The sequence below is a fragment of the Ovis canadensis genome, chromosome 1 (assembly GCF_042477335.2).
Source record: "Ovis canadensis isolate MfBH-ARS-UI-01 breed Bighorn chromosome 1, ARS-UI_OviCan_v2, whole genome shotgun sequence".
NCBI lineage: Eukaryota > Metazoa > Chordata > Mammalia > Artiodactyla > Bovidae > Ovis > Ovis canadensis.
The window spans coordinates 174,857,189-174,879,434 of NC_091245.1; the positions used below are offsets into that span (position 1 = coordinate 174,857,189).

The 22,246-nt window shown below is 38.7% G+C and overlaps 1 long non-coding RNA gene across 10 annotated transcripts in view; it reads right to left on the reverse strand.

The window, feature by feature from the left end:
* LOC138419530 (uncharacterized) overlaps positions 1-22,246 on the reverse strand; it is a 639,926-nt gene that overhangs the window by 320,135 nt on the left and 297,545 nt on the right. For 9 of the 10 annotated variants that reach the window (XR_011249001.1, XR_011249004.1, XR_011249003.1 and 6 more), the window contains 2 exons: positions 18,868-18,997; positions 11,386-11,448 (listed from right to left, as the gene is read on the reverse strand). This is a non-coding gene — a long non-coding RNA (uncharacterized lncRNA). Of the gene's footprint in view, positions 1-11,385; positions 11,449-18,111; positions 18,251-18,867; positions 18,998-22,246 lie in introns of those variants that run through there. The other variant, XR_011249005.1, reaches the window with a different exon arrangement.

Here is a 22,246-nt window from a genome sequence, read left to right on the forward strand (position 1 = left end):
ACTTTTGAGCATTACTTTACTAGCATGTAAGATGAGTGCATTTGTTCCGTACTTTGAGCATTCTTTTGCATTGCCTTTCTTTGGGATTGGAATGAAAACTGACCTTTTCCAGTCCTGTGGCCACTGCTGATTTTTCCAGATTTGCTAAGAACAGTTAATTGCCACTGATTTAAGAAGATTCAAATACGTCCTTGTAGCCTATCTTATATCCAATATAATTTAATTTTAAAATGCAATAAACATCCTTTAAAAGCATAGTATAAAGGAAAGAGTACCTGACAAAAGGTCAAGGATATCAAAAACACTATCACAGAAGGCCAAAATACTATCAGAAATCTACCAGAGTTTAGCTGTGTAACCATGAATCAAAACTTTAACTTTTCTTATAGTCATTATGTCATCTGTAGTACTGGATAGCATCTAAACAAAACAGGCTCCCTAATACTTTTGAGAAGTCACTGTTATCAGTGCACAGTTATTCTAAAATGCTGAAACTTACACAATTATATAAAAACTTAAGAGTAGAAATATCTGGTGTCCATCCCAAGGCATACCAGATGTGTTTCTTACAAGCCAATACAATTTGGCTGCATCCTTGAAAGTTTGAAAAATACAAAAATTAAAGTGAAAATAACTTCTACCTCTGCTGAATGGAACTGCATGACTCACTGACAAGGCACAGTGACTAGACTGGATGCACCACAGGATACTGGCTGACATCCCTGTGGTCTCAACTGACATACAAGCCAGATGACCTTTCAGCACTGAGACAAGGAATAAGCAGTTTGTTTTTATACAGTCAATGAATCCACTGCCACATATTCATTCAAGCAAAGTCATCAGTTGCAAAGATGCCAGAGAATCCAAAGAAGTGCCATATTTGGGTTTATAAGTCACAACAGAAGCTAAGATTATCTGTCATGTGTTGGGGCTTCTTAGAGATTCTGTTTTCTTCATTGAATGCATTTCCCCACAGCTCATCTGTGGTTCTAGCATCTTGCCACCAGCTTTCCAATGCTAAGAAAACATTCATTCACAGGATCAAAGCCAGTTAGGTCAAAAGTCTGGTCCTTGGCTCTGTCTCCATGAATGCACTAAAATCTCCTCCAGAAATAGAGAAAGGAAAGTGTTCAATCTTCATGTGGTAGCCAGAGTCACAGTTCCCAGGAAAGCCAATTAGTCTGAAAAATCAGTATCCAGACATAAATGAAAAAAAAAAAAAAAAGAAATATTCTAGTGCCAACTGATGCTGTAACCTAACAAACTTTAAATAGAAAAAAAAATTTATAGGGACAGGCTTCACAAAACGAACAGATAAATAAAATTTTACAGAAACATCTCTCCATTTAGGTGCTAACAACCATAATCTATCTAAAACAAGTAGAGTGATTTCATGCTCCTGTTTTTTGGTGGTGGGGGGGGGGGGGGGGCTACACTTTTTTATTTCACTTACTTTCATTTTAATCTGCAGGGTGAGGACATGACTAAAATAAGTGGTTAAAACACATATTGCTGTACATAATTCAAATGTTCAATGAGAATCAAAGATGTTGCTTTAATGTGTTAATTTGATGGTTTATTTAAAAGGCAAAAGCTAGTTATGATGACAGACCACAAAAGATAAACATTCATACTTGCAGCACTAACAACATACACAGTAAGCTTGACAGCAGATCTCTGTGAATAATCGAGGTTTAGTTTAAGCACTTAGTTTAATATAAAAGACTGAAATATATACTAGTTAGGAGCATGGTGTCTGGTACCACAAATCTGGCATCTACCTGGGTGTTTTGACTTTGTCACTTTTCCATGGTTTCGTCTTCTGTAAAAATGGGTTAATAATAGTACATACTGTATAGAATTGTTAGGAGAGTAGATTGAATTTATCTGTACTGAGGAGAAAGGATCTAGGAAATCAGTCAATGTGAAAGGAAGTGAGGAAGCTGCATGGAGTTCCAGCTCTTAAGTAAAGACAGACAATGCATTCAGTCCGCATGGTTAAGACCCAATAGACAAGATGAGATTGGAACCTCCAGGCTAATCACAGACCAGTTTCAGCAGGACAGAGCTTAGCCTCAGAGGAAAGAGCATGAGCAGGACATCATCAGTCAGAAGATGACATAGCATCTCTCAAAGGCTAACAATATCTGAGGAAGCCACTTAGGTCTCAGTACCTCAGCAGCAGGGCCTGTTGAAGTCACCAACACCACACAGGCTAGGCCCTTAGGCAATAATTTAGACCTGTTACGATGACAAAGAGAAGGAGGAAACAATGTCTTCTCAGTTCAGTTAAGTTGCTTGGTTGTGTCCAACTCTTTGCAACCCCATGGACTGCAGATCTTTGGAAGAAAAGTTATGACCAACCTAGACAGCATATTGAAAAGCAGAGACATTACTTTGCCAACAAAGGTCCATCTAGTCAAAGCTATGGTTTTTCCAGTGGTCATGTACGGATGTGAAAGTTGGACTGTGAAGAAACCTGAGCACCGAAGAATTGATGCTTTTGAACTGTGGTGTTGGAGAAGACTCTTGAGAGTCCCTTGGACTGCAAGGAGATCCAACCAGTCCATTCTGAAGATCAGCCCTGGGATTTCTTTGGAGGGGATGATGCTAAAGCTGAAACTCCAGTATTTTGGCCACCTCATGTGATGAGTTGACTCATTGGAAAAGACTCTGATGCTGGGAGGGATTGGGGGCGGGAGGAGAAGGGGATGACAGAAGATGAGATGGCTGGATGGCATCACTGACTTGATGGACGTGAATCTGAGTAAACTCTGGGAGCTGGTGATGGACAGGGAGGCCTGGCATGCTGTGGTTCATGGGATCTCAAAGAGTCAGACACAACTGATCGACTGAATTGAACTGAACCGAACTGGACTGCAGCATGCCAGGGCTCCCTGTCCATCACCAACTCCCGGAGTTTACTCAAGTTCAAATCCATTGAGTTGGTGATGCCATCCAACCATCTCATCCTCTGTCATCCCCTGCCCCTCCTGCCTTCAATCGTTACCAACATCAGGGTTTCTTCAAATGAGTCAGTTCTTCACATTAGGTGGCCAAAGTATTGGAGTTTCAGCTTCAGCATCAATACTTCCAATGAATATTGAGTACTGATTTGCTTTAGGATGGACTGGTTGGATCTCCTTGCAGTCCATGGGACTCTTAAGAGTCTTCTCCAACACCACACTTCAAAAGCATCAGTTCTTCAGGGCTCAACTTTCTTTATAGTACAACTCTCATATCCATACATGACTACTGGAAAAACCATAGATCTGACCAGATGGACTTTTGTTGGTAAAGTAATGTCTCTGTTTTTTGATATGCTGTCTAGGTTGGTCGTAACTTTTCTTCCAAGGAACAAACAAGTTTTAATTTCATGGCTGCAGTCACCATCTGCAGTGATTTTGGAGCCCCCCAAAATAAAATCTGCCACTGTTTCCACTGTTTCCCCATCTATTTGCCATGGAGTAATGAGACCAGATGCCATGATCTTAGTTTTCTGAATGTTGAACTTTAAGCCAACGTTTTCACTCTCCTCTTTCACTTTCATCAAGAGGCTCTTTACTTTTTCTTCGCTTTCTGCCATAAGGGTGGTATCATCTACATATCTGAGGTTATTGATATTTCTCCCGGCAATCTTGATTCCAGCTTGTGCTTCATCCAGTCCAGCGTTTCTCATGATGTACTCTGCATATAAGTTAAATAAGCAGGGTAACAATATACAGCCTTGACATATTCCTTTCCTGATTTGGAACCAGTCTGTTGTTCCATGTCCAGTTCTAACTGTTGCTTCCTGACCCGCATACATATTTCTCAGGAGGCAGTTCAGGTGGTCTGGTATTCCCATCTTCTTAAGAATTTTCCACAGTTTGTGGTGATCCACATAGTCAAAGGCTCTGGCATATTCAATAAGGCAGAAATAGACATTTTTTCTGGAACTCTTGCTTTTTCAATGATCCAACAGATGTTGGCAATTTGATCTCTGGTTCCTCTGCCTTTTCTAAATCCAGCTTGAACATCTGGAAGTTCACGGTTCACATACTATTGAAGCGTGGCTTAGAAAATTTTGAACATTACTTTACTAGCATGTAAGATGAGTGCAATTGTGTGGTAATTTGAGCATTCTTTGGCATTGCCTTTCTTTGGGATTGGAATGAAAACTGACCTTTTCCAGTACTGTGGCCACTGATTAGGCAGTTCTATAAGGAGATAGACATATGTTTTTCTTTCCTTCCTCTAGCTTCAATACAGTGGGCATAAATCTTGGGAAAAAAACTTAATGAATGAAGTATTATCCCCATACTTATAGACCTCATAATTAGTTATTTAGACAAAAGATGAAATGAAGAAATATTGTACAATTAACTTGAGCTTTCATAAAAGGTATTGCTTTTGTTCAGTCCTAAAGTGAAGGGGAAAAAGTGAGTGTTAGTCACTCAGTGGTGTCCTTTGTGACACTCAGTCATACTCTGTGTGACTCCATGGACTGTAACCTGCCAGGCTCCTCTGTCCATGGAATTATTCAGGCAAGAATATTGGAGTGAGTAGCCACTTCTTTCTTCTAGGGATCTTCCCAACCCAGAAATGGAACCTGGGTCCCCTGCATTTCAGGCAGATTCTTTACCATCTGAGCCACCAGGGAAGCCCTGAAGGACAGGTATGAATTTTTCCAGGCAGACAAGGGAGACAGAGGAATCTAGAAGTTAAGATCTTAATTGAATATCAAGAAGAAATTCTCAGAGGCATGGAAGTATATGGCGTGTTCCAAAAGAGTATTTAATTTGAACTGGAGTTACCAGCTCTAGGGTAAAAGGCTAGTTTCACATTGGATAGTGAATGATGCTCCCTTTATGTTAAGATAAAGAGTAGGAGATTTATTCCATAGGAAATAGGGGACCAGCAAGAGTTTGAATACAGGAGAGTATGATATAGTCAGATTTACACTTTGATCTGTATCACCAATGGTAATATGGAAAATGCACTGGAAGGGAGAGGCTGAGGTACAGAAAGAGGTTCAGTAATGTGAGCCATCAGAACCACATCCATATCAGCTACAGTTATCAAAAATGAAAGACAATAAAAATGATGAGGATTTGTGAGTCCCAAATACCAAAAATTATCTCTCTTATTTTTAAAAAGTGAAGTCACTCTGTTGTGTCCGACTCTGTGATCCTATGGAATGTAGCCTGCCAGGCTCCTCCATTCATGGGATTTTGCAGGCAAGAATACTGGAGTGGGTTGCCATTTCCTTCTCCAGGGGATCTTCCCAACCCAGGGTTTGAACCTAGGTCTCCCTCATTGCAGGCAGACTCTTTACCATCTGAGCTACCAGGGAATCCCTATTTTTAAATAAGACATGCAAATCAATTAGTGGGTAATAATTGTAACAGTAATACCTGATATAAGAAATTTAGTAAAGGAGATAAATACTATTCCAAGCTTGTAAGAGATCATATGCTTTACTAGACTTTAATCTTGCTAAGCATTAGTAAACCATCATAAAACATTAGTTTAGTGGTTGTCTACTCTGTAAAAACCTATGACTGATGTGCTACATAAATATACATATACAAACATTTGTATATCTTCCCTAGTGGCTCAGACAGTAAAGAATCCACCTGCAGTGCAGGAGACTCAGATCCGATCCCTGGATTGAGAAGATTCCCTGGAGAAGGAAATGGCTACCCACTACAGTATTCTTGCCTGGAGAATTCCATGGACAGAGGAGCCTGGCAGGCTATAGTCCATGGGGTCACAAAAGTAGGACTCGACTGAACACACACACACACACACACACACACAAATGGAATGAGCCACATGAATACCCCCAAAAGAGCTGATACTGATAAGTAAATAGAATTATTTGTTAGAGGTTTGATTTCATATTGACCCCATTTTAGATCTCTATTTGCCCCTTTTTTGTTTTCCAATTGGGAGAAGGAAAATACAGTAAATGAGCCATAATTTTTGGCAATGCATATTTAAAATAAGGTCTGCCAAGTTCAAAACTGAAAATGCAGCAGCTGTTTGTCTAAAACATAGGCCAAGAAATTCCTGCATGACTGACAATATGCTTTTGCTTCCAGCCACACAATTTCTGACTGGGCATTCATTTCAGCAGCTGTTGACCAAACCTTGAGAAGACAGTTTCTCTCACTATAGAGGAAAACAACCGTAAAAGAGAAGGATTGAGAGTTGATACACAATAATGGGAGTGCTTCTAAGGAGGAACTCTGTATATTCGATCAGGAGGAAATCTTCATGGATATGGAGAAACAAACAACCGTTCTCACAGTGTGGGTAGATTAGCTATATAGTATCCCAAATATTTGGGGAAGTGCCTTACTTTGTTTGCACAAGAGAACTCCCAAGGCCAATTCATGCTGCCTGAGACTAAGAGATACTGTTTCTTAAAATGTATGGAATGTGCCTTCCTGAGGCTGGCCATGCCCAAATCTCTGTGATGGCAATAGTGGAAGGGGCAGCAGCAAACACTGAGCAAGTGTCTAAGGCAGCACCGTCCCGCACATCAGCCTGCAGCTGTGATGGGACCAGGGCCAAAAGCATTTGTGAAAGCTGTCCAACAGGGGCAATAGCTATTGCCTGGCAAGACGGCAGCCAGCAGATGGAGAAACAATGCCTATGGCTCAAAATGTAAAGAAATTCCACAATGATAACTGCAGTCAATGGCACTGAAGACACAGCAACAATTTAGAGAGTGAAAGCTTTGAGGAGGGGGGCTACGGCTAAGGGGCAACTAAATAACTCTTTCACTTTCTGTGTTCAACTTCAAAACAGAAAGAGAAAAGTCAGACAGGTGGACATAAAATCACCACACTTAGTACTGATAAATCTGATTGCACAATGTGCCTCAAGATCTGCAGTTAAATGATATTGCTTAGACTTCATCTTATATTAGACATTGGCACAGCTGGACAACAGCAATCCAGAGGCAGACATGGTAGAGAAAAATACCAGAATTTTATAACCTGTGGACAAGCAGGCTCTAAAAGGTAAGGAGTTTGGCTGGACACACTAGGAATTAAATGTTCCTAACATAAAGTTATCTAGTCTTTCATCTACAGGTAGCAGTGAACAGAAAAAAGACAGAGGCTCTTCGCCTAAACCCACCATGACTTTTCCTCTAGAACAGTGAATTTTTAATTTTCTATCCTTTGTGGAAATATGAGGGGGAAATATTATTGTTAACTATAATAATAATGGCAACTATTATTTTATTACACATTTGTTGTCTACCAGCGTGATGCCTTGTGTATTATCTGATTAAACCCTCATCACAACCTTATGGAGTAGGAAATGGCAACCCACTCCAGGATTCTTGCCTGGGATATTCCAGGGACAGAGGAACCTGGAGAGCTACAATCCAGACACACACGATTGCGCACTGGCATACACACATTCTATCTGATAGGCAGGTGTTGTTTCTAAACCCCACTTTCACAGAGAAGTACACAGAATCTTAGGATTGGCTTCCTCCCCAGTGTTACGTAGTTATGAAGAGCCAAAGTCTGGAGTTTGTGCTTCAATCTCTAATGCCTTCTGCCTCCAGCAGGTGAGGGCTGTGCGCTCCTCTGAACTCCAAGGAGAAAAGAGAAAGTAAAGAACCTGCTAAGGAAGTGAGCTCAAGTCTCATGTATTATCAGAGGGCAGGGGAACTAACAAAATCTCTTGGTTTACTTGTAATCTCCATCCTCCACCCAGATAGTTAGTCCCACTGTTTCGCTGTTAGATAAACTGTTTTATATAAGCATCTTCTTCTTTTCCCCACATGTTATTGGGGCATAATTAATGTACAAAAAACTGCATATATTTAATGTATATGATTCGATGAGTTTGAACATAAGCAAACACTTTTGACACCATCACAATTAAGGTGGTAACCATATCCATCACCTTCAAAAGTTTTCTTTTGTCCTTCTGCCTTTTGGTCTGTGTATGTATGTGTGCTTTGTAAGAATATTTAATATGAGATTTACCCTTTTAAAACATTTTAAGTTTGCTTACTACATTTTCTTTATCCATCTGGGCATTTATGTTGCTTCTATGTCTTGGCTATTGATTGTGAATAATGTTGCAACAAATATGGCAGTGTAAATATCACTTCCAGATTCCAATTTCCATGATTTTGGCTATATACCCAGAAGAAGAATTGCTGGGTCATATGGTAAGCTACCTGTGATTTTTTTGAGAACCCTCCATACTATCTTCCATAGTGGCTGCCTCATTTTATATTCCCGTTAATTAAAAGATGCTTACTCCTTGGAAGGAAAGTTAAGACCAATCTAGATAGCATGTTGAAAAGCAGAGACATTACTTTGCCAACAAAGGTCCATCTAGTCAAGGCTATGGTTTTTCCTGTGGTCATGTATGGATGTGAGAGTTGGACTGTGAAGAAGGCTGAGCGCCAAAGAATTGATGCTTTTGAACTGTGGTGTTGGAGAAGACTCTTGAGAGTCCCTTGGACTGCAAGGAGATCCAACCAGTCCATTCTGAAGGAGATCAACCCTGGGATTTCTTTGGAAGGAATGATACTAAAGCTAAAACTCCAGTATTTTGGCCACCTCATGCGAAGAGCTGACTCATTGGAAAAGACTCTGATGCTGGGAGGGATTGGGGGCAGGAGGAGAAGGGGACGACAGAGGATGAGATGGCTGGATGGCATCACTGACTCGATGGACATGAGTCTGAGTGAACTCCGGGAGTTGGTGATGGACAGGGAGGGCTGGCGTGCTGTGATTCATGGGCTTGCAAAGAATCTGACATGACTGAGCGACTGAACTGAACTGAACTAGTAGTGCACAAAGGTTCCAATTTCTAAACAACCTCACCAACACGTATTATCTTTTTTGTTATTGTATTAGCCATCCTAGCAGGTGTCACGTGATAGCTCATTATGTTGATAAACTCTTCAGTGCAAATATATAGATGTATTTTTCATAGAAGTCAAGGATTATTTAATCATACCATATGTATGGAACACATGCTGTGTGTTTTGTTGTGTCTGATTCTTTGTGACCCCATGGATTGTAGCCCACCATGATTACATATTACAAGCACAGGTAAAGAAAAAAGTTCATAAGTATTAATTTTTGTTGTAGCTTCACTTGTGGCTCAAGTAGTAAAGAATTTGCCTGCAATGCAGGAGACCTGGGTTCAGTCCTTGGGTTGGGAAGATCCCCAGGAGAAGGGAAAGGCTATCCATTCCAGTATTCTGGCCTGGAGAATCCCATGGACTACAGTCCTTGGGATCGCAAAGAGTAGGACACAACTAAGCAACTTTCACTTTTCACTTTTCAGCATCACCATCCTTTTAACTATATTTATAGTCTCTATATATTGCTGGTGAGAGACAGCAGTCTATTTACAAAAGCAAATTCTTTTATAAGTATAGAGCAGCATCATGCCAAATGGAAATACTTATGGTCCAAGATACTTAAACTGCCATCAACCTATAAAAAGCAAACCAAAACAGATTATTTGCATTAAAGCTATTATCCTTAAATGTTAAGTCCTTAACATTTGGTGGTAATAAGAGTAAAAATCAGAAAAAAAAAATACCTTTTTCATTTGTGGTTTGAATAGTTAAGTAAGAAACAGAAAATATTGGGATGTTTTCATGTGTCTGTAAATTTGTTCTCATATTTAATGGCCTTCATATGCTTTTCAAAGCCCTTTTTCAAAATCTGAGCCACATAATAGTCTACTGAATAAACACTTAAGGAGATATTTAGAGCACTATTTGTTTCTTATTTTGGCAGATTAGGAAAATACAATATAAAAATAGCATATCAAGAAAAGATTAAATTTTTACAAAAGTGCCAATTACTCATCACTGGTCTTTGGTTTCCCCATTTGTCATCCCTGCTAACCCTGTTCTACCCTTTCTGCTGCCTGTACCACTCTCCAGATATGCATGGTCTCACCTGACCAGATTTCTTCTATCACAAAGAGAAATTATCTATTTCATAAATTGATATCTTTCCCTACATAAAAGGATTTTTAAAGATGAGTCTATGGCATGATTGCAAAACTCAAACAAGGCAGTGGTTTACTACACGAAGAATTCTAGACACAAATAGTTAGAAAGAGGAAAATTTTTTGGTTCTCTTAAAATTATACCATATAGATGACACCCTATTGCCGCCCTTCCCCCAAAATCAAATCTGATTCCAAGAATATTAGTTGTGGGAAAAGGATTTAACGTGTGTAGGTTCATGAATAAACAGAATAATTGAGTCAAAGGGCTCCAGGAAGGCCTCCTCTTTCCTTAAGTGGCTTTCATACATAGCTGATTGCTTGACAAAATTCCAAAATTAGTTTCATTTTGTTGTATTTTTTAAATGTGCATACCCCTAAGAAAGATAAAATTTTAAGTTTAATAAAGCATCCAACCAACATTTTCTAAAATACTTCTCTCTGCCTGACCATGTACAAGGTGTTATGGATATGAAGATATTTATGAAAGGAACTCAGTATAGGATCCTAGCCCATGTAAGCAATTAACTAAAAGACAGTGTAATAAAGGCTGTAACAGAAGAACGTATTCAGAGCTGTGGGAGCATGAAAATGAGAATGTTTGAGTCACTGCGAAAAAGTCTCAGAAGACCTCTTATAAAAGGTGACTTTTTAAATGGATCCAAAATGAGTACAATTTTGATCAGAGGAAACAGACAGCAAGCATGAAGCTGCCGAGAGTTGAAATGATGCAAGTAGGAGAAGAAACAGAATACATGCGCAAAATAATCTCTATTTACACCTTCTTTTAGGTCATAGAGAAGGAAGTAACTATTCTTAAACTCACAGAATATTTATGCATCTTCCCAAATTAGTGCAGTCGTGTCCAACTCTTTGTGACCCATGGACTATACAGTCCGTGGAATTCTCCAGGCCAGAATACTGGAGTGGGTAGCCTTTCCCTTCTCCAGGGGATTTTCCCAACCCAAGCAGTGAACCAGGGTCTCCCAATCCAGGTCTCCTGCATTGCAGGTGGATTCTTTACCAGCTGAGCCACAAGGGAAGCCCAAGAACACTGGAGTGGGTAGCCCATCCCTTCTTCAGCGGATCTTATCAACCCAGGAATCGAACTGGGGTCTCCTGCACTGCAGGTGGATTCTTTACCAACCGAGCTATCAGGGAAGCCCCGCTAAAGACATATCTGTGCATTAATAAATTTATATGCTAAAACATGAGCTGTTTTTACTGATAAAATATATACTAATAGAGATATAGGTAGAAGGAAAAATTACTAGGTATGTTAGTCTACTAACATACCAACATCAGCTAGAAATTTTTTAATTATGATTTTATTATTTTTCACCTTAGTGAGTCCAGCTGTCTACTTATTTAATATTATTGAATGCTTACCAGCTGCCACGTCCTCTTCAAGGCACGGGGGATTCATTGAAGAATTTCACAGAGCTTATATTCCTAAAGAGGATGGAAAATAAACAAGAAACTAATATGTAACAGAATTCAAAGTGTGACGACATTGAAGAAGTCTTGCAAGCAGCTCAGGTGGAATTACTTGCAGAAACTAGCAGTCTTCTAGGGAAAAGCAGACCCAAATAATAAAAAAAAATAAAGAAGCTTTTGATTTAAGGCATTAGAAGCTTGAGGAGCCAAAATCACAGACATTGGAACCACAGAGAGGTGTGCAGATATCCTGTTGGTCATTTCTTCTCTCAGGCAATTCTTGGAGTGAGACTAAATGCCAAGAATTAAGTCAGGGGACTACATACCCATTTGTGTGTGCAGGTGTCAACTGGCCTTCTTTGAGTCCACCTCTGAGTGACAGGGGCTAGAGAACTAAGTCTGGAAAACTGTGCTATGACACAGTGCTCATTGCTGTTATTAAAAGAATCTGTCCTTGACTCTGATCCAGAAGTTTCATGACTTCTGTTAAGAGGCAGAGAAGTCAACAGAGCTTTGAAAAATCTCATGGTATAACAGACACCAAAAACATGGCTGTCAATGTATCTAGGAGTTAAGGATCCCAGATCCTGGAGAGAAAGGAGATCCAGAAAATTGAGCCACATGCTGCAGGTTTCACTTTGATACACTTAATGACGCAACATGAAGCAAGAAATTAAGCTAGATACAAAACAGTTGAAATGCAGAATTCATTTTTCTGTAATCTTCCACTGCTAAAGAGACAGAAATTGTTGTCAAAACCAGCCAAAAAAACAAGAGACCTAGAAAATTCCCAGGCTCTCATTGGAATTTCTAGAGAGCTACATATAAGGTAAAAAGAGAGCCAGAGTCTACAACCATTCCTAAGTCTTCTCAGTCCTTTTAGGAGACAATTCTTCATGGTTTTCTTGTATTCATTCGTATCTTCTAAGTAGAGGAATCCACTGTCTGTTTCATCCTATCTTTCAAGAATATTTTTATAATGAATAGCCATGGAGGAAAGAGACAGTATCTGTCTCTGAAGCAAAGGGCAGGCTGTTTAAAAGATGTAGATGTATTCTATACATAGACATGAATCCACAGAGATCTATAGACCTATTCAAATTGTTTATTTTTCTTGAGTGATAATTGGAAATTTTTATTATTCAAGAAATTTGTCCATTTTATATAAGTTGTTGAACTCATGTGGAATGAATTATTTAAGTAGTCTCTGGCTTATTCTTTTAATGTATATAAAGGTCTGTGGTGATGTACCATATACCCCTTTTCATGCCAATATTTACAGTTTACTGTCTTCTCTCCTCTTACTTTGTTAACCTGACTAAAGGTTCACCAATTCTTTTGGCAGTTTTAAGAGACTGACTTTTGCTTACAGTTATTTTCTCTCATACATTTCTGTTTTTAATTCTACTCATTCTTGCTGTTATTATTTCCTCCTTGATATTTGCTTTGTGTTTAATTTCCTCCTTTATTTCTAGTCTCTTAAAGTAGAATCTTAAATTGTTGACTTCAAATTTTGCATTTCAAATGAAAAGCATTAAAAGTTATAAATTTAACTATAAACTGTTTTTTAGCTACATCCCACAAATTTTGACATGTTGAGTTTTATTTTCACTTGATTCAAAATATGTTTGAATTTCCCCTGTGATATTCTCTTTGAACCATGGGCTACTTAGAAGTGTTTATTTTCAAATATTTGGAAATGTTTAAGATATCTTTCTGCTAATGGTTTCTAGTTTAAATCCATTTGAATTGAAAACATACCTTAAGTGATTTTGATTTTTTATTGGTCTATTGAATAATATCTATCTTGGTGAAAGTCCTATATGCTCTTGAGAAAAAATGTGTATTATACTACTGTGATTTGAAGTGTTTTGTGTGTATCTAACAGATTCATTAAGTAAATAATGTTAAAATCTGTTTCTTTACCAACTTTATATATTTACCAATTTTATATAAAGAAACAATCTATTTCTTTACCAAGTCTCTAACTCTGCTAGTGGATTTATTTTTCTTAGCAGTTCTATCAGTTTTATTCCATATACTTTAAACTCTATTGTTAGATGCACAGGTATTTAAGATTACAATCCTTTCATTGAATTATCCTTGCTATGCTGGGAAAGATTGAAGGCAAAAGGAGAAGAGGGTGGTAGAGGATAAGATGGTTAGATTGCATCACTGACTCAATGGACATGAATTTGAGCAAAGTCTGGGAGATAGCAAAGGACAGGGAAGCCTGGCATGCTACAGTTCACGGGGTCACAAAGAGTCGGACACGACTTATTGACTGAACAACAGCTACAAATGAATACTCTCCCCAATAATATTTCTTATTCTGAAGTCTACTTTGTCTGATATTAATATAGACACTCTAGCTGTCTTTTGGTTAGGGGTTTACATTATATTATTTTTATATTTTCATATCCCTTGGTCAGGAAGATCCCCTGGAGAAACCCAGGGGAAACGCAATCCACTCCAGTATTCTTGCCTAGAGAATTCCATGGACAGAGGAGACTGGTGGGCTATAATTCATGGGGTCACAAAGAGTCAGACATGACTGAGTGACTAATACACACACATTTTTCTATTTTTATTTTAATCTATTTCATTATATTTAAAGTAAATCTTCTTGGGATATAATTGGGTATTACTTTTATCCAATCTGAAAATTTCTCTAATTTTTATTTGGTATGTTTTCATAGCTTAAATTTAATGTAATTATTTAAATGATTGGTTTTAAACCTACTAACTTATCTTCAATTTGGTGTTATTATTTAAAAGTTTCACATCCCAATGACTGCCCTAGAGCTTACAATATCCACGTTTAATTAATCATTCACTATAAGGAACGTATAACAATAGAACTTAAGCTCCTTTCCTGTCTTTTGTGCTATTGTTGTCATGCAGATTATACATACCATAATATGCAATACTTTGATACAATGCTTGCCTTTCATAGTTATTCTTTATAGAAATTCAAAATAAGAAAAATGAACTTTATATTTCTCTTCATGAATGCCATTCCCAGCACTCTTCTTTGTATAGATCCTAGTTAATGCTATTATGTTGTTAAGACATCTTAGTGATAAGTATTTTAGTCCTTATTTTTGAAGAATGTCCTTTAAGAAATAAATCATAGGCCTGCTGGTAAGACATTCTCTCAGTTCTTGCTTTTCTTGCAAGAGTCTTTCTTTTTCCTTCAATTCTATAAAATATTTTCTTTGAGTATGAAATCTGGGCTGACATTATTTTTTCTCTTTGTCTTAGTTTGAATAGTTATATTTCTTGGTGTGTTTGGAAGTATTTATTGTTTAGCATTCTCTCAGTTTCATAAATTTGTATATTTTATAATTTACTGACTCAGAAAAATTCTTGGTCATTATATCTATTTAAAATTTTCTTCTGCTGTCTTCCTTCTGTTTCTATGATTCCAATTACATTTATCTTATACCATTTACTATTGTACCTTAGGTCTTAGAAGAATTATGCTTTTTTGTTTGCTTGTTTCATGCTTGTCAATTTGGAAAATGTCCTTTAACCTATCTCCAAATTTACTGGTTTTGTTGTTGTTTTGTTTTGTTTTTACTGTATTGACTATACTGATGAATTCATCAGAGGCATTCCTCCCTTCTATAATCATGTCTTTAACTTATTTCATTTCTATTTGGTTATCATAGTTTTCATCTCTCATCTGAAATTTCATATTTATTCATGCACATTGTCCACTTTTTACTCCAAAATCTTAGTCACGTTATTCAGAGTAATTTTAAATCCAAAAAAATGAGTCATTTGATCTGGTTACGTTGATTGCGTTATCTCTTCATAGCATATAGTTGGCTTTTCCCCCCTGCTTCTTTGTTTACCCTGCATTTTAGCTGAAAGTTGAATAACTCATGTAGAGATGACTGTAAATAATGTTTATACCTGGAACTATGTGTGCCTTTTCTCTTCAGATTATGAGACTTTGCATCAGGTTAGTCAAGAACTGAGCTTAGTCTATTTGTTATTATTTTGGTATCTATGGTTACCATTGGGGCACCACAAGCTTCAGGTTTTCTGGTTTTAAGTTGTATAATATTTAGAATGAGGAAGACTTTTTCAGATTTTTTTCCTCAAGATCTACTCACCTCTCAATTTTAGATTTTTCCTTTATGCTTGGAAATGATCTCTCTTTTCCCTTTACCCTTCTGCTGGTATCTTAAAGCTGATAACTGGTAAAGAAGGATGGACAAAGGGGAGCAAGGAGTCATTCTCTATTCTGATTTAACTTCACTCTGAGAAAGGCACTGTGATTCCTTGATCTTTTCTGTAGTCATACTCCTTCCCCAAATGTACAGCTCTAAGTGGTCTAGACTCAGGGTGTTTTCCTGTTTCTCCGCCAGTGGCAGAGGCTATTTCATTTTTTCCTTCACCTAACTGCAATGAATATTCACTTCTGGCTGGAAGGTGACCGTGTTTGTGCCCTTCCCATAGCAACTTAAGCTTTTACGCCATATAGAAGATAAGAGAGAAGATTCTAGGTCAGGCTTTACATCTTTCCCACAAGAGCAGTTGTTCTCCTCTCCTATACTTTCACCAATACAGAGGCCTTCTCAGGCCTCCCACCCAGCCCCTGGTCTCTCTTATAAGTGCGTGGTGAGGGCTATGAAGATCATGCACATATGTGCAATTTCTCCTTGCAACTACAACCTCCAGGTATTCTATAAACTCATGCTAGTCCAAAGTCAGTCTTAAGTAATTTGTCAGAAATTTTATTTGAATTCTCATGAATAGTTTGTATGGGGTTCAACATTTACCCCAGGGGGGAAAATTGCTCATATCTTGTTTCTCCTTCCAGGAAAATAGCTTTCTTCAGATTTTGGATAGTTGATTACTCTACAGCCTCAGCTCTCTGATAAATTCAAGGACAAGTGTGCAAAGATAATCTCTTTTTTTTTTTATTGTAAGGGTAGGAGTGATGGAGTTTCCATCTTTCTGCATCCTAAGCAAAAGCCAGATGATCACTTCTCTTTTTTAACCACAAAAATACAAAGTTCCTTGGTATATTGAGGAAATATACTAATTCCTGCCACTTTTTATAGCATTAGCTTTTCTTGAAATTAATGTATTACTATAAGAAATAGTCTAATAATGACAAATTTATTTGTGGGAAATAACCTAACATTAATTGAAATGTTGAGCTCATACCTGGGGGCTCTATCAAAATACGTCAGTCTGCTGGTATGTATGGCTTCTATTATGGACATATGTAAACAGATGGCACAGAAGTGTCAGTTCTCACATCATAAACTCATGGAGAGACAGACAAGTTAGTGAGACACATGTCCTTTTCCCCTGATACTAACTGTATCACCATATGATAAAATACTTTAAAATTAAGCTTTATAAGATTCTATTTGCCATGGAAAATTATTTATCTGGAAAAAAGTTGTCTTTAGATGAATTTCATCAATTTAACTATAAGTAAAAAAAATAATAATAAATTAGCAAGTACTCTTAAGTTAATACCAGTTTATGTCCTAAATAGTAAGTAAGTGACTCATTCAATTGTGTTTCATATTTTGTCTAAATAGTAGCTAGTGGGATTTACCCTATAAATATTAGGTGCAGTCGGAATAAGTTGGCTTAGAAAAATTTTTTCTTGAAAATCTTGGAAAATAGAGGATTTGGGGGAAATTTGATAAGCCCAGGTCAATTTCCTACCAGATAAAAAGGCATGTTTATAATTAATCTGATGGTGATAAAAAAGGCTTTTAATTAGATTTCTAACACAGAAATGGGAAAGGATAGGTTCAGGGTTTGAAACACAGAAGAGTTCAGCCATCTGCTGCCAACTATCTCTTGCCAACATTTGATTTGCAAGTTAAATTATGCCAGCTGATGACATATGACATTTCTCCCTTCTTTAAATATCTTACTCAAAATGAGTTTGCTGCTCTGCTGCTTGGCTAAACACTAAATGCTCTCAAATGCTGAGGTTGGACTTTCAGAAGTCATAACAGATGCCAAAATTTCCTCAGTAAACAAATCTAAATAAAGAAATTTTACTAATCTCATGAGTAATCTCATGCTCGCTTATGTATTATTGTCCTATGACGTGATTTTGAGTTAGACTTGACCTCTGTGATATTCACATATGGAATTTACAAAATTAAAATTTTCTTCACAGTTTTAGGGTAATGAGGCAGAGGAACCAAGAGTCATTTTTCTAGGTTTTGTTCCATATCTGAGCCAAATGGGACAATAGCTTAAAGAAGTCAAAAACCTATTTGAACTGCTTCATCTCTAGCATGATGAGTTTATCACCCAATAAGAGCTGAAATTTAACTTACACTGCAGAAGCTCTCTAAAATTTAAACCATAAAAATACAGCCAAACAATATATTCTTATTCTTTGTGGCCTAAAGTTGAAAAATTCTGTTTCTCTCAAGGTTTTAGGTTTATTAATAGCTATAGTTTTTCCTTCAGAATTATTGATTCAATCTGCCTTGAATTAAGGCCACAAATTTTTCCAAACTTTTCAATTGCTGAGCCTCCACAGAAATCTCCATAGATAATTTTAGCATGACTTAGCTAAACCGACCTATATATGCCAATAACTCTAATGGCATTTGTGTATGTGTGTGTGTATTTGGTGAGACACTGGTCTATATATCATAAAAATAAAACCACAGACATAAATTGGTTTTGTGGTAAAGAAGGAGAACATTTATTTCCTGAAGGAAAGCTTAAACAAGTGACATATAAGTTCTTGACAGAGAAGATGAGTATCCTAGGCCGCTCTAACACAAATTTCTCTACCTGTGATCCACATGTCCACCTGTAGGCAAAGACTTGACGTGATTATATTGCAAATGATTGAGGCTATTGATTACAGCTTTTGTCCCAGTCGCTTGTACCCACTATGGTGGTGGTGGTTTAGTTACTAAGTCATGTCCGACTCTTGCAACCCCATGGACTGTAGCCTGACCAGACTCCTCTGTCAATGGAATTTTCCAGGCAAGAATACCGGAGTGGGTTGCCATTTCCTTCTCCAGGGGAGCTTCCTGAGCTGGGTAATGAACCCAGGTCTCCTGCATTGCAGGCAGATTCTTAAAGTGAAAGTCACTCAGTGTATCTGACTCCTTTTGACCCCATGGACTATACAGTCTAGAGAATTCTCTAGGCCAGAATAACTGGGGTGGGTAGCCTTTCCATTCTCCAGGGTATCTTCCCAACTCAGGATCAAACTCAGGTTTCCCTCATTGCAGGCAGATTCTTTACCAGCTGAGCCACCAGGGAAGCTCAAGAAAACTGCAATGGGTAGCCTATCCCTTCTCCAGCAGACCTTCTGGACCCAGGAATGGAACCAGGGTCTCCTGCACTTCAGGAGGATTCTTTACCAACTGACCTATCAAGGAAGCCCTATACATCCATAAGTTTTAAATCATGACTAACTTATAGCAGCGGCTGCGCAGGCGCAGGAGGGCCTAGAGGAGGTATCCCACGTTGAAGGTCAGGAACGGCGGCAGTAAGGAGATACCCTTCGTCCAAGGTAAGGAGCAGCAGCTGTGCTTTGCTGGAGCAACTGTGAAGAGATACCCATTGGCCAAGTTAAGAGAAACCCAAGTAAGATGGTAGGTATCGCAAGAGGGCATCAGAAGGCAGACACACTGAAACCATACTCACAGAAAACTAGTCAATCTAATCACACTACGACCACAGCCTTGTCTAACTCAATGAAACCAAGCTGTGCCTCGGGGCAACCCAAGACAGGCGGGTCATGGTGGAGAGGTCTGACAGAGCCTAGTCCACTGAAGAAGGGAATGGCAAGCCATTTCAGTATTCTTGCCTTGAGAACCCCATGAACAGTATAAAAAGGCAAAATGATAGGATACCAAAAGAGGAACTCCCCAGGTCATTGCTGCTGCTGCTAAGTCGCTTCAGTCGTGTCTGACTCTGTGCGACCCCATAGACGGCAGCCCACCAGGCTCCCCCATCCCTGGGATTCTCCAGACAAGAACACTGGAGTGGGTTGCCATTTCCTTCTCCAATGCATGAAAGAGAAAAGTGAAAGTGAAGTTGCTCAGTCGCGTCTGACTCTTAGCGACCCCGTGGACTGCAGCCTACCAGGCTCCTCCATCCATGGGATTTTCCAGGCAAGAGTACTGGAGTGGGGTGTCATTGCCTTCTCCACCCCAGGTCATTAGGTGCCCAATATGCTACTGGAGATCAGTGGAGAAATAACTCCAGAAAGAATGAAGGGATGAAGCCAAAGAAAAAACAATACCCAGCTGTGGATGGGACTGGTGATAGAAGCAAGGTCTGATACTGTAAAGAGCAATATTGCATAGGTACCTGGAATGTCAGGTCCATGAATCAAGGCAAATTGGAAGTGGTCAAACAAGAGATGGCAAGGGTGAACGTCAACATTCTAGGAATCAGCAAACTAAAATGGACTGGAATGGGTGAATTTAACTCAGATGACCACTATATCTACTACTGTGGGCAGGAATCCCTCAGGAGAAATGGAGTAGCCATCATGGTCAACAAAGGAGTCTGAAATGCAGTACTTGGATGCAGTCTCAAAAACGACAGAATGATCTCTGTTCGTCTCCAAGGCAAACAATTCAATATCAGTTATCCAAGTCTATGCCCCAACCAGTAATGCTGAAGAAGCTGAAGTTGAACGGTTTTATGAAGACCTACAAGACCTTTTAAAACTAACACCCAAAAAAGGTATCCTTTTCATTATAGGGGACTGGAATGCAAAAGTAGAAGTCAAGAAACACCTGAAGTAACAGGCAAATTTGGCCTTGGAATGTGGAATGAAGCAGGGCAAAGACTAATAGAGTTTTGCCAAGAAAATGCACTGGTCATAGCAAACACCCTCTTCCAACAACACAAGAGAAGACGCTACACATGGACATCACCAGATGGTCAACACCGAAATCAGATTGATTATATTCTTTGCAGCCAAAGATGGAGAAGCTCTATACAGTCAACAAAAACAAGGCCAGGAGCTGACTGTGGCTCAGATCATGAACTCCTTATTACCAAATTCAGACTTAAATTGAATAAAGTAGGGAAAACCACTAGATCATTCAGGTATGACCTAAATCAAATCCCTTATGATTATACAGTGGAAGTGAGAAATAGATTTAAGGGCCTAGATCTGATAGATAGAGTGCCTGATGAACTATGGAATGAGGTTCGTGACATTGTACAGGAGACAGGGATCAAGACCATCCCCATGGAAAACAAATGCAACAAAGCAAAATGGCTGTCTGGGGAGGCCTTACAAATAGCTGTGAAAAGAAGAGAGGCAAAAAGCAAAGGAGAAAAGGAAAGATGCAAGCATCTGAATGCAGAGTTCCAAAGAATAGCAAGAAGAGATAAGAAAGCCTTCCTCAGCGATCATTGCAAAGAAATAGAGGAAAACAACAGAATGGGAAAGACTAGAGATCTCTTCAAGAAAATTAGAGATACCAAGGGAACATTTCATGCAAGGATGGGCTCGATAAAGGAAGAAATGGTATGGACCTAACAAAAGTAGAAGATATTAAGAAGAGGTGGCAAGAATACATGGAAGAATTGTACAAAAAAGATCTTCACGACCCAGATAATCATGATGATGTGATCACTAATCTAGAGCCAGACATCGTGGAAAGTGAAGTCAAGTGGGCCTTAGAAAGCATCACTACGAACAAAGCTAGTGGAAGTGATGGAATTCCAGTGGAGCTCTTTCAAATCCTGAAAGATGATGCTGTGAAAGTGCTGCACTCAATATGCCAGCAAATTTGGAAAACTCAGCAGTGGCTACAGGACTGGAAAAGGTCAGTTTTCATTCCAATTCCAAAGAAAGGAAATGCAAAAGAATGCTCAAACTACCGCACAATTGCACTCATCTCACATGCTAGTAAAGTCATGCTCAAAATTCTCCAAGCCAGGCTTCAGCAATACATGAACCGTGAACTCTCTGATGTTCAAGCTGGTTTTAGAAAAGGCAGAGGAACCAGAGATCAAATTGCCAACATGCTGGATCATGGAAAAAGCAAGAGAGTTCCAGAAAAACATCTATTTCTGTTTTATTGACTATGCCAAAGCCTTTGACTGTGTGGATCATAATCAACTGTGGAAAATTCTGAAAGAGATGGGAATACCAGACCACCTGACCTGCCTCTTGAGAAATCTGTATGCAGGTCAGGAAGCAACAGTTAGAACTGGACATGGAATAACAGACTGGTTCCAAATAGGAAAAGGAGTACGTCAAGGCTGTATATTGTCACCCTGCTTATTTAACTTATATGCAGAGTACATGATGAGAAACGCTGGCCTGGATGAAGCACAAGCTGGAATCAGGATTGCCGGGAGAAATATCAGTAACCTCAGATATGCAGATGACACCACCCTTATGGCAGAAAGTGAAGAGGAACTCAAAAGCTTCTTGATGAAATTGAAAGAGGGGAGTGAAAAAGTTGGCTTAAAGCTCAACATTCAGAAAATGAAGATCATGGCATGTGGTCCCATCACTTCATGGGAAATAGATAGGGAAACAGTGGAACAGTGTCAGACTTTATATTTTTGGGCTCCAAAATCACTTCAGATGGTGATTGCAGCCATGAAATTAAAAGACGCTTACTCCTTGGAAGAAAAGTTATGACCAACCTAGATAGTATATTCAAAAGCAGAGACACTACTTTGCCAACAAAGGTCCATCTAGTCAAGGCTATGGTTTTTCCTGTGGTCATGTATAGATGTGAGAGTTGGACTATAAAGAAAGCTGAGCACCAAAGAATTGATGCTTTTGAACTGCGGTGTTGGAGAAGACTCTTGA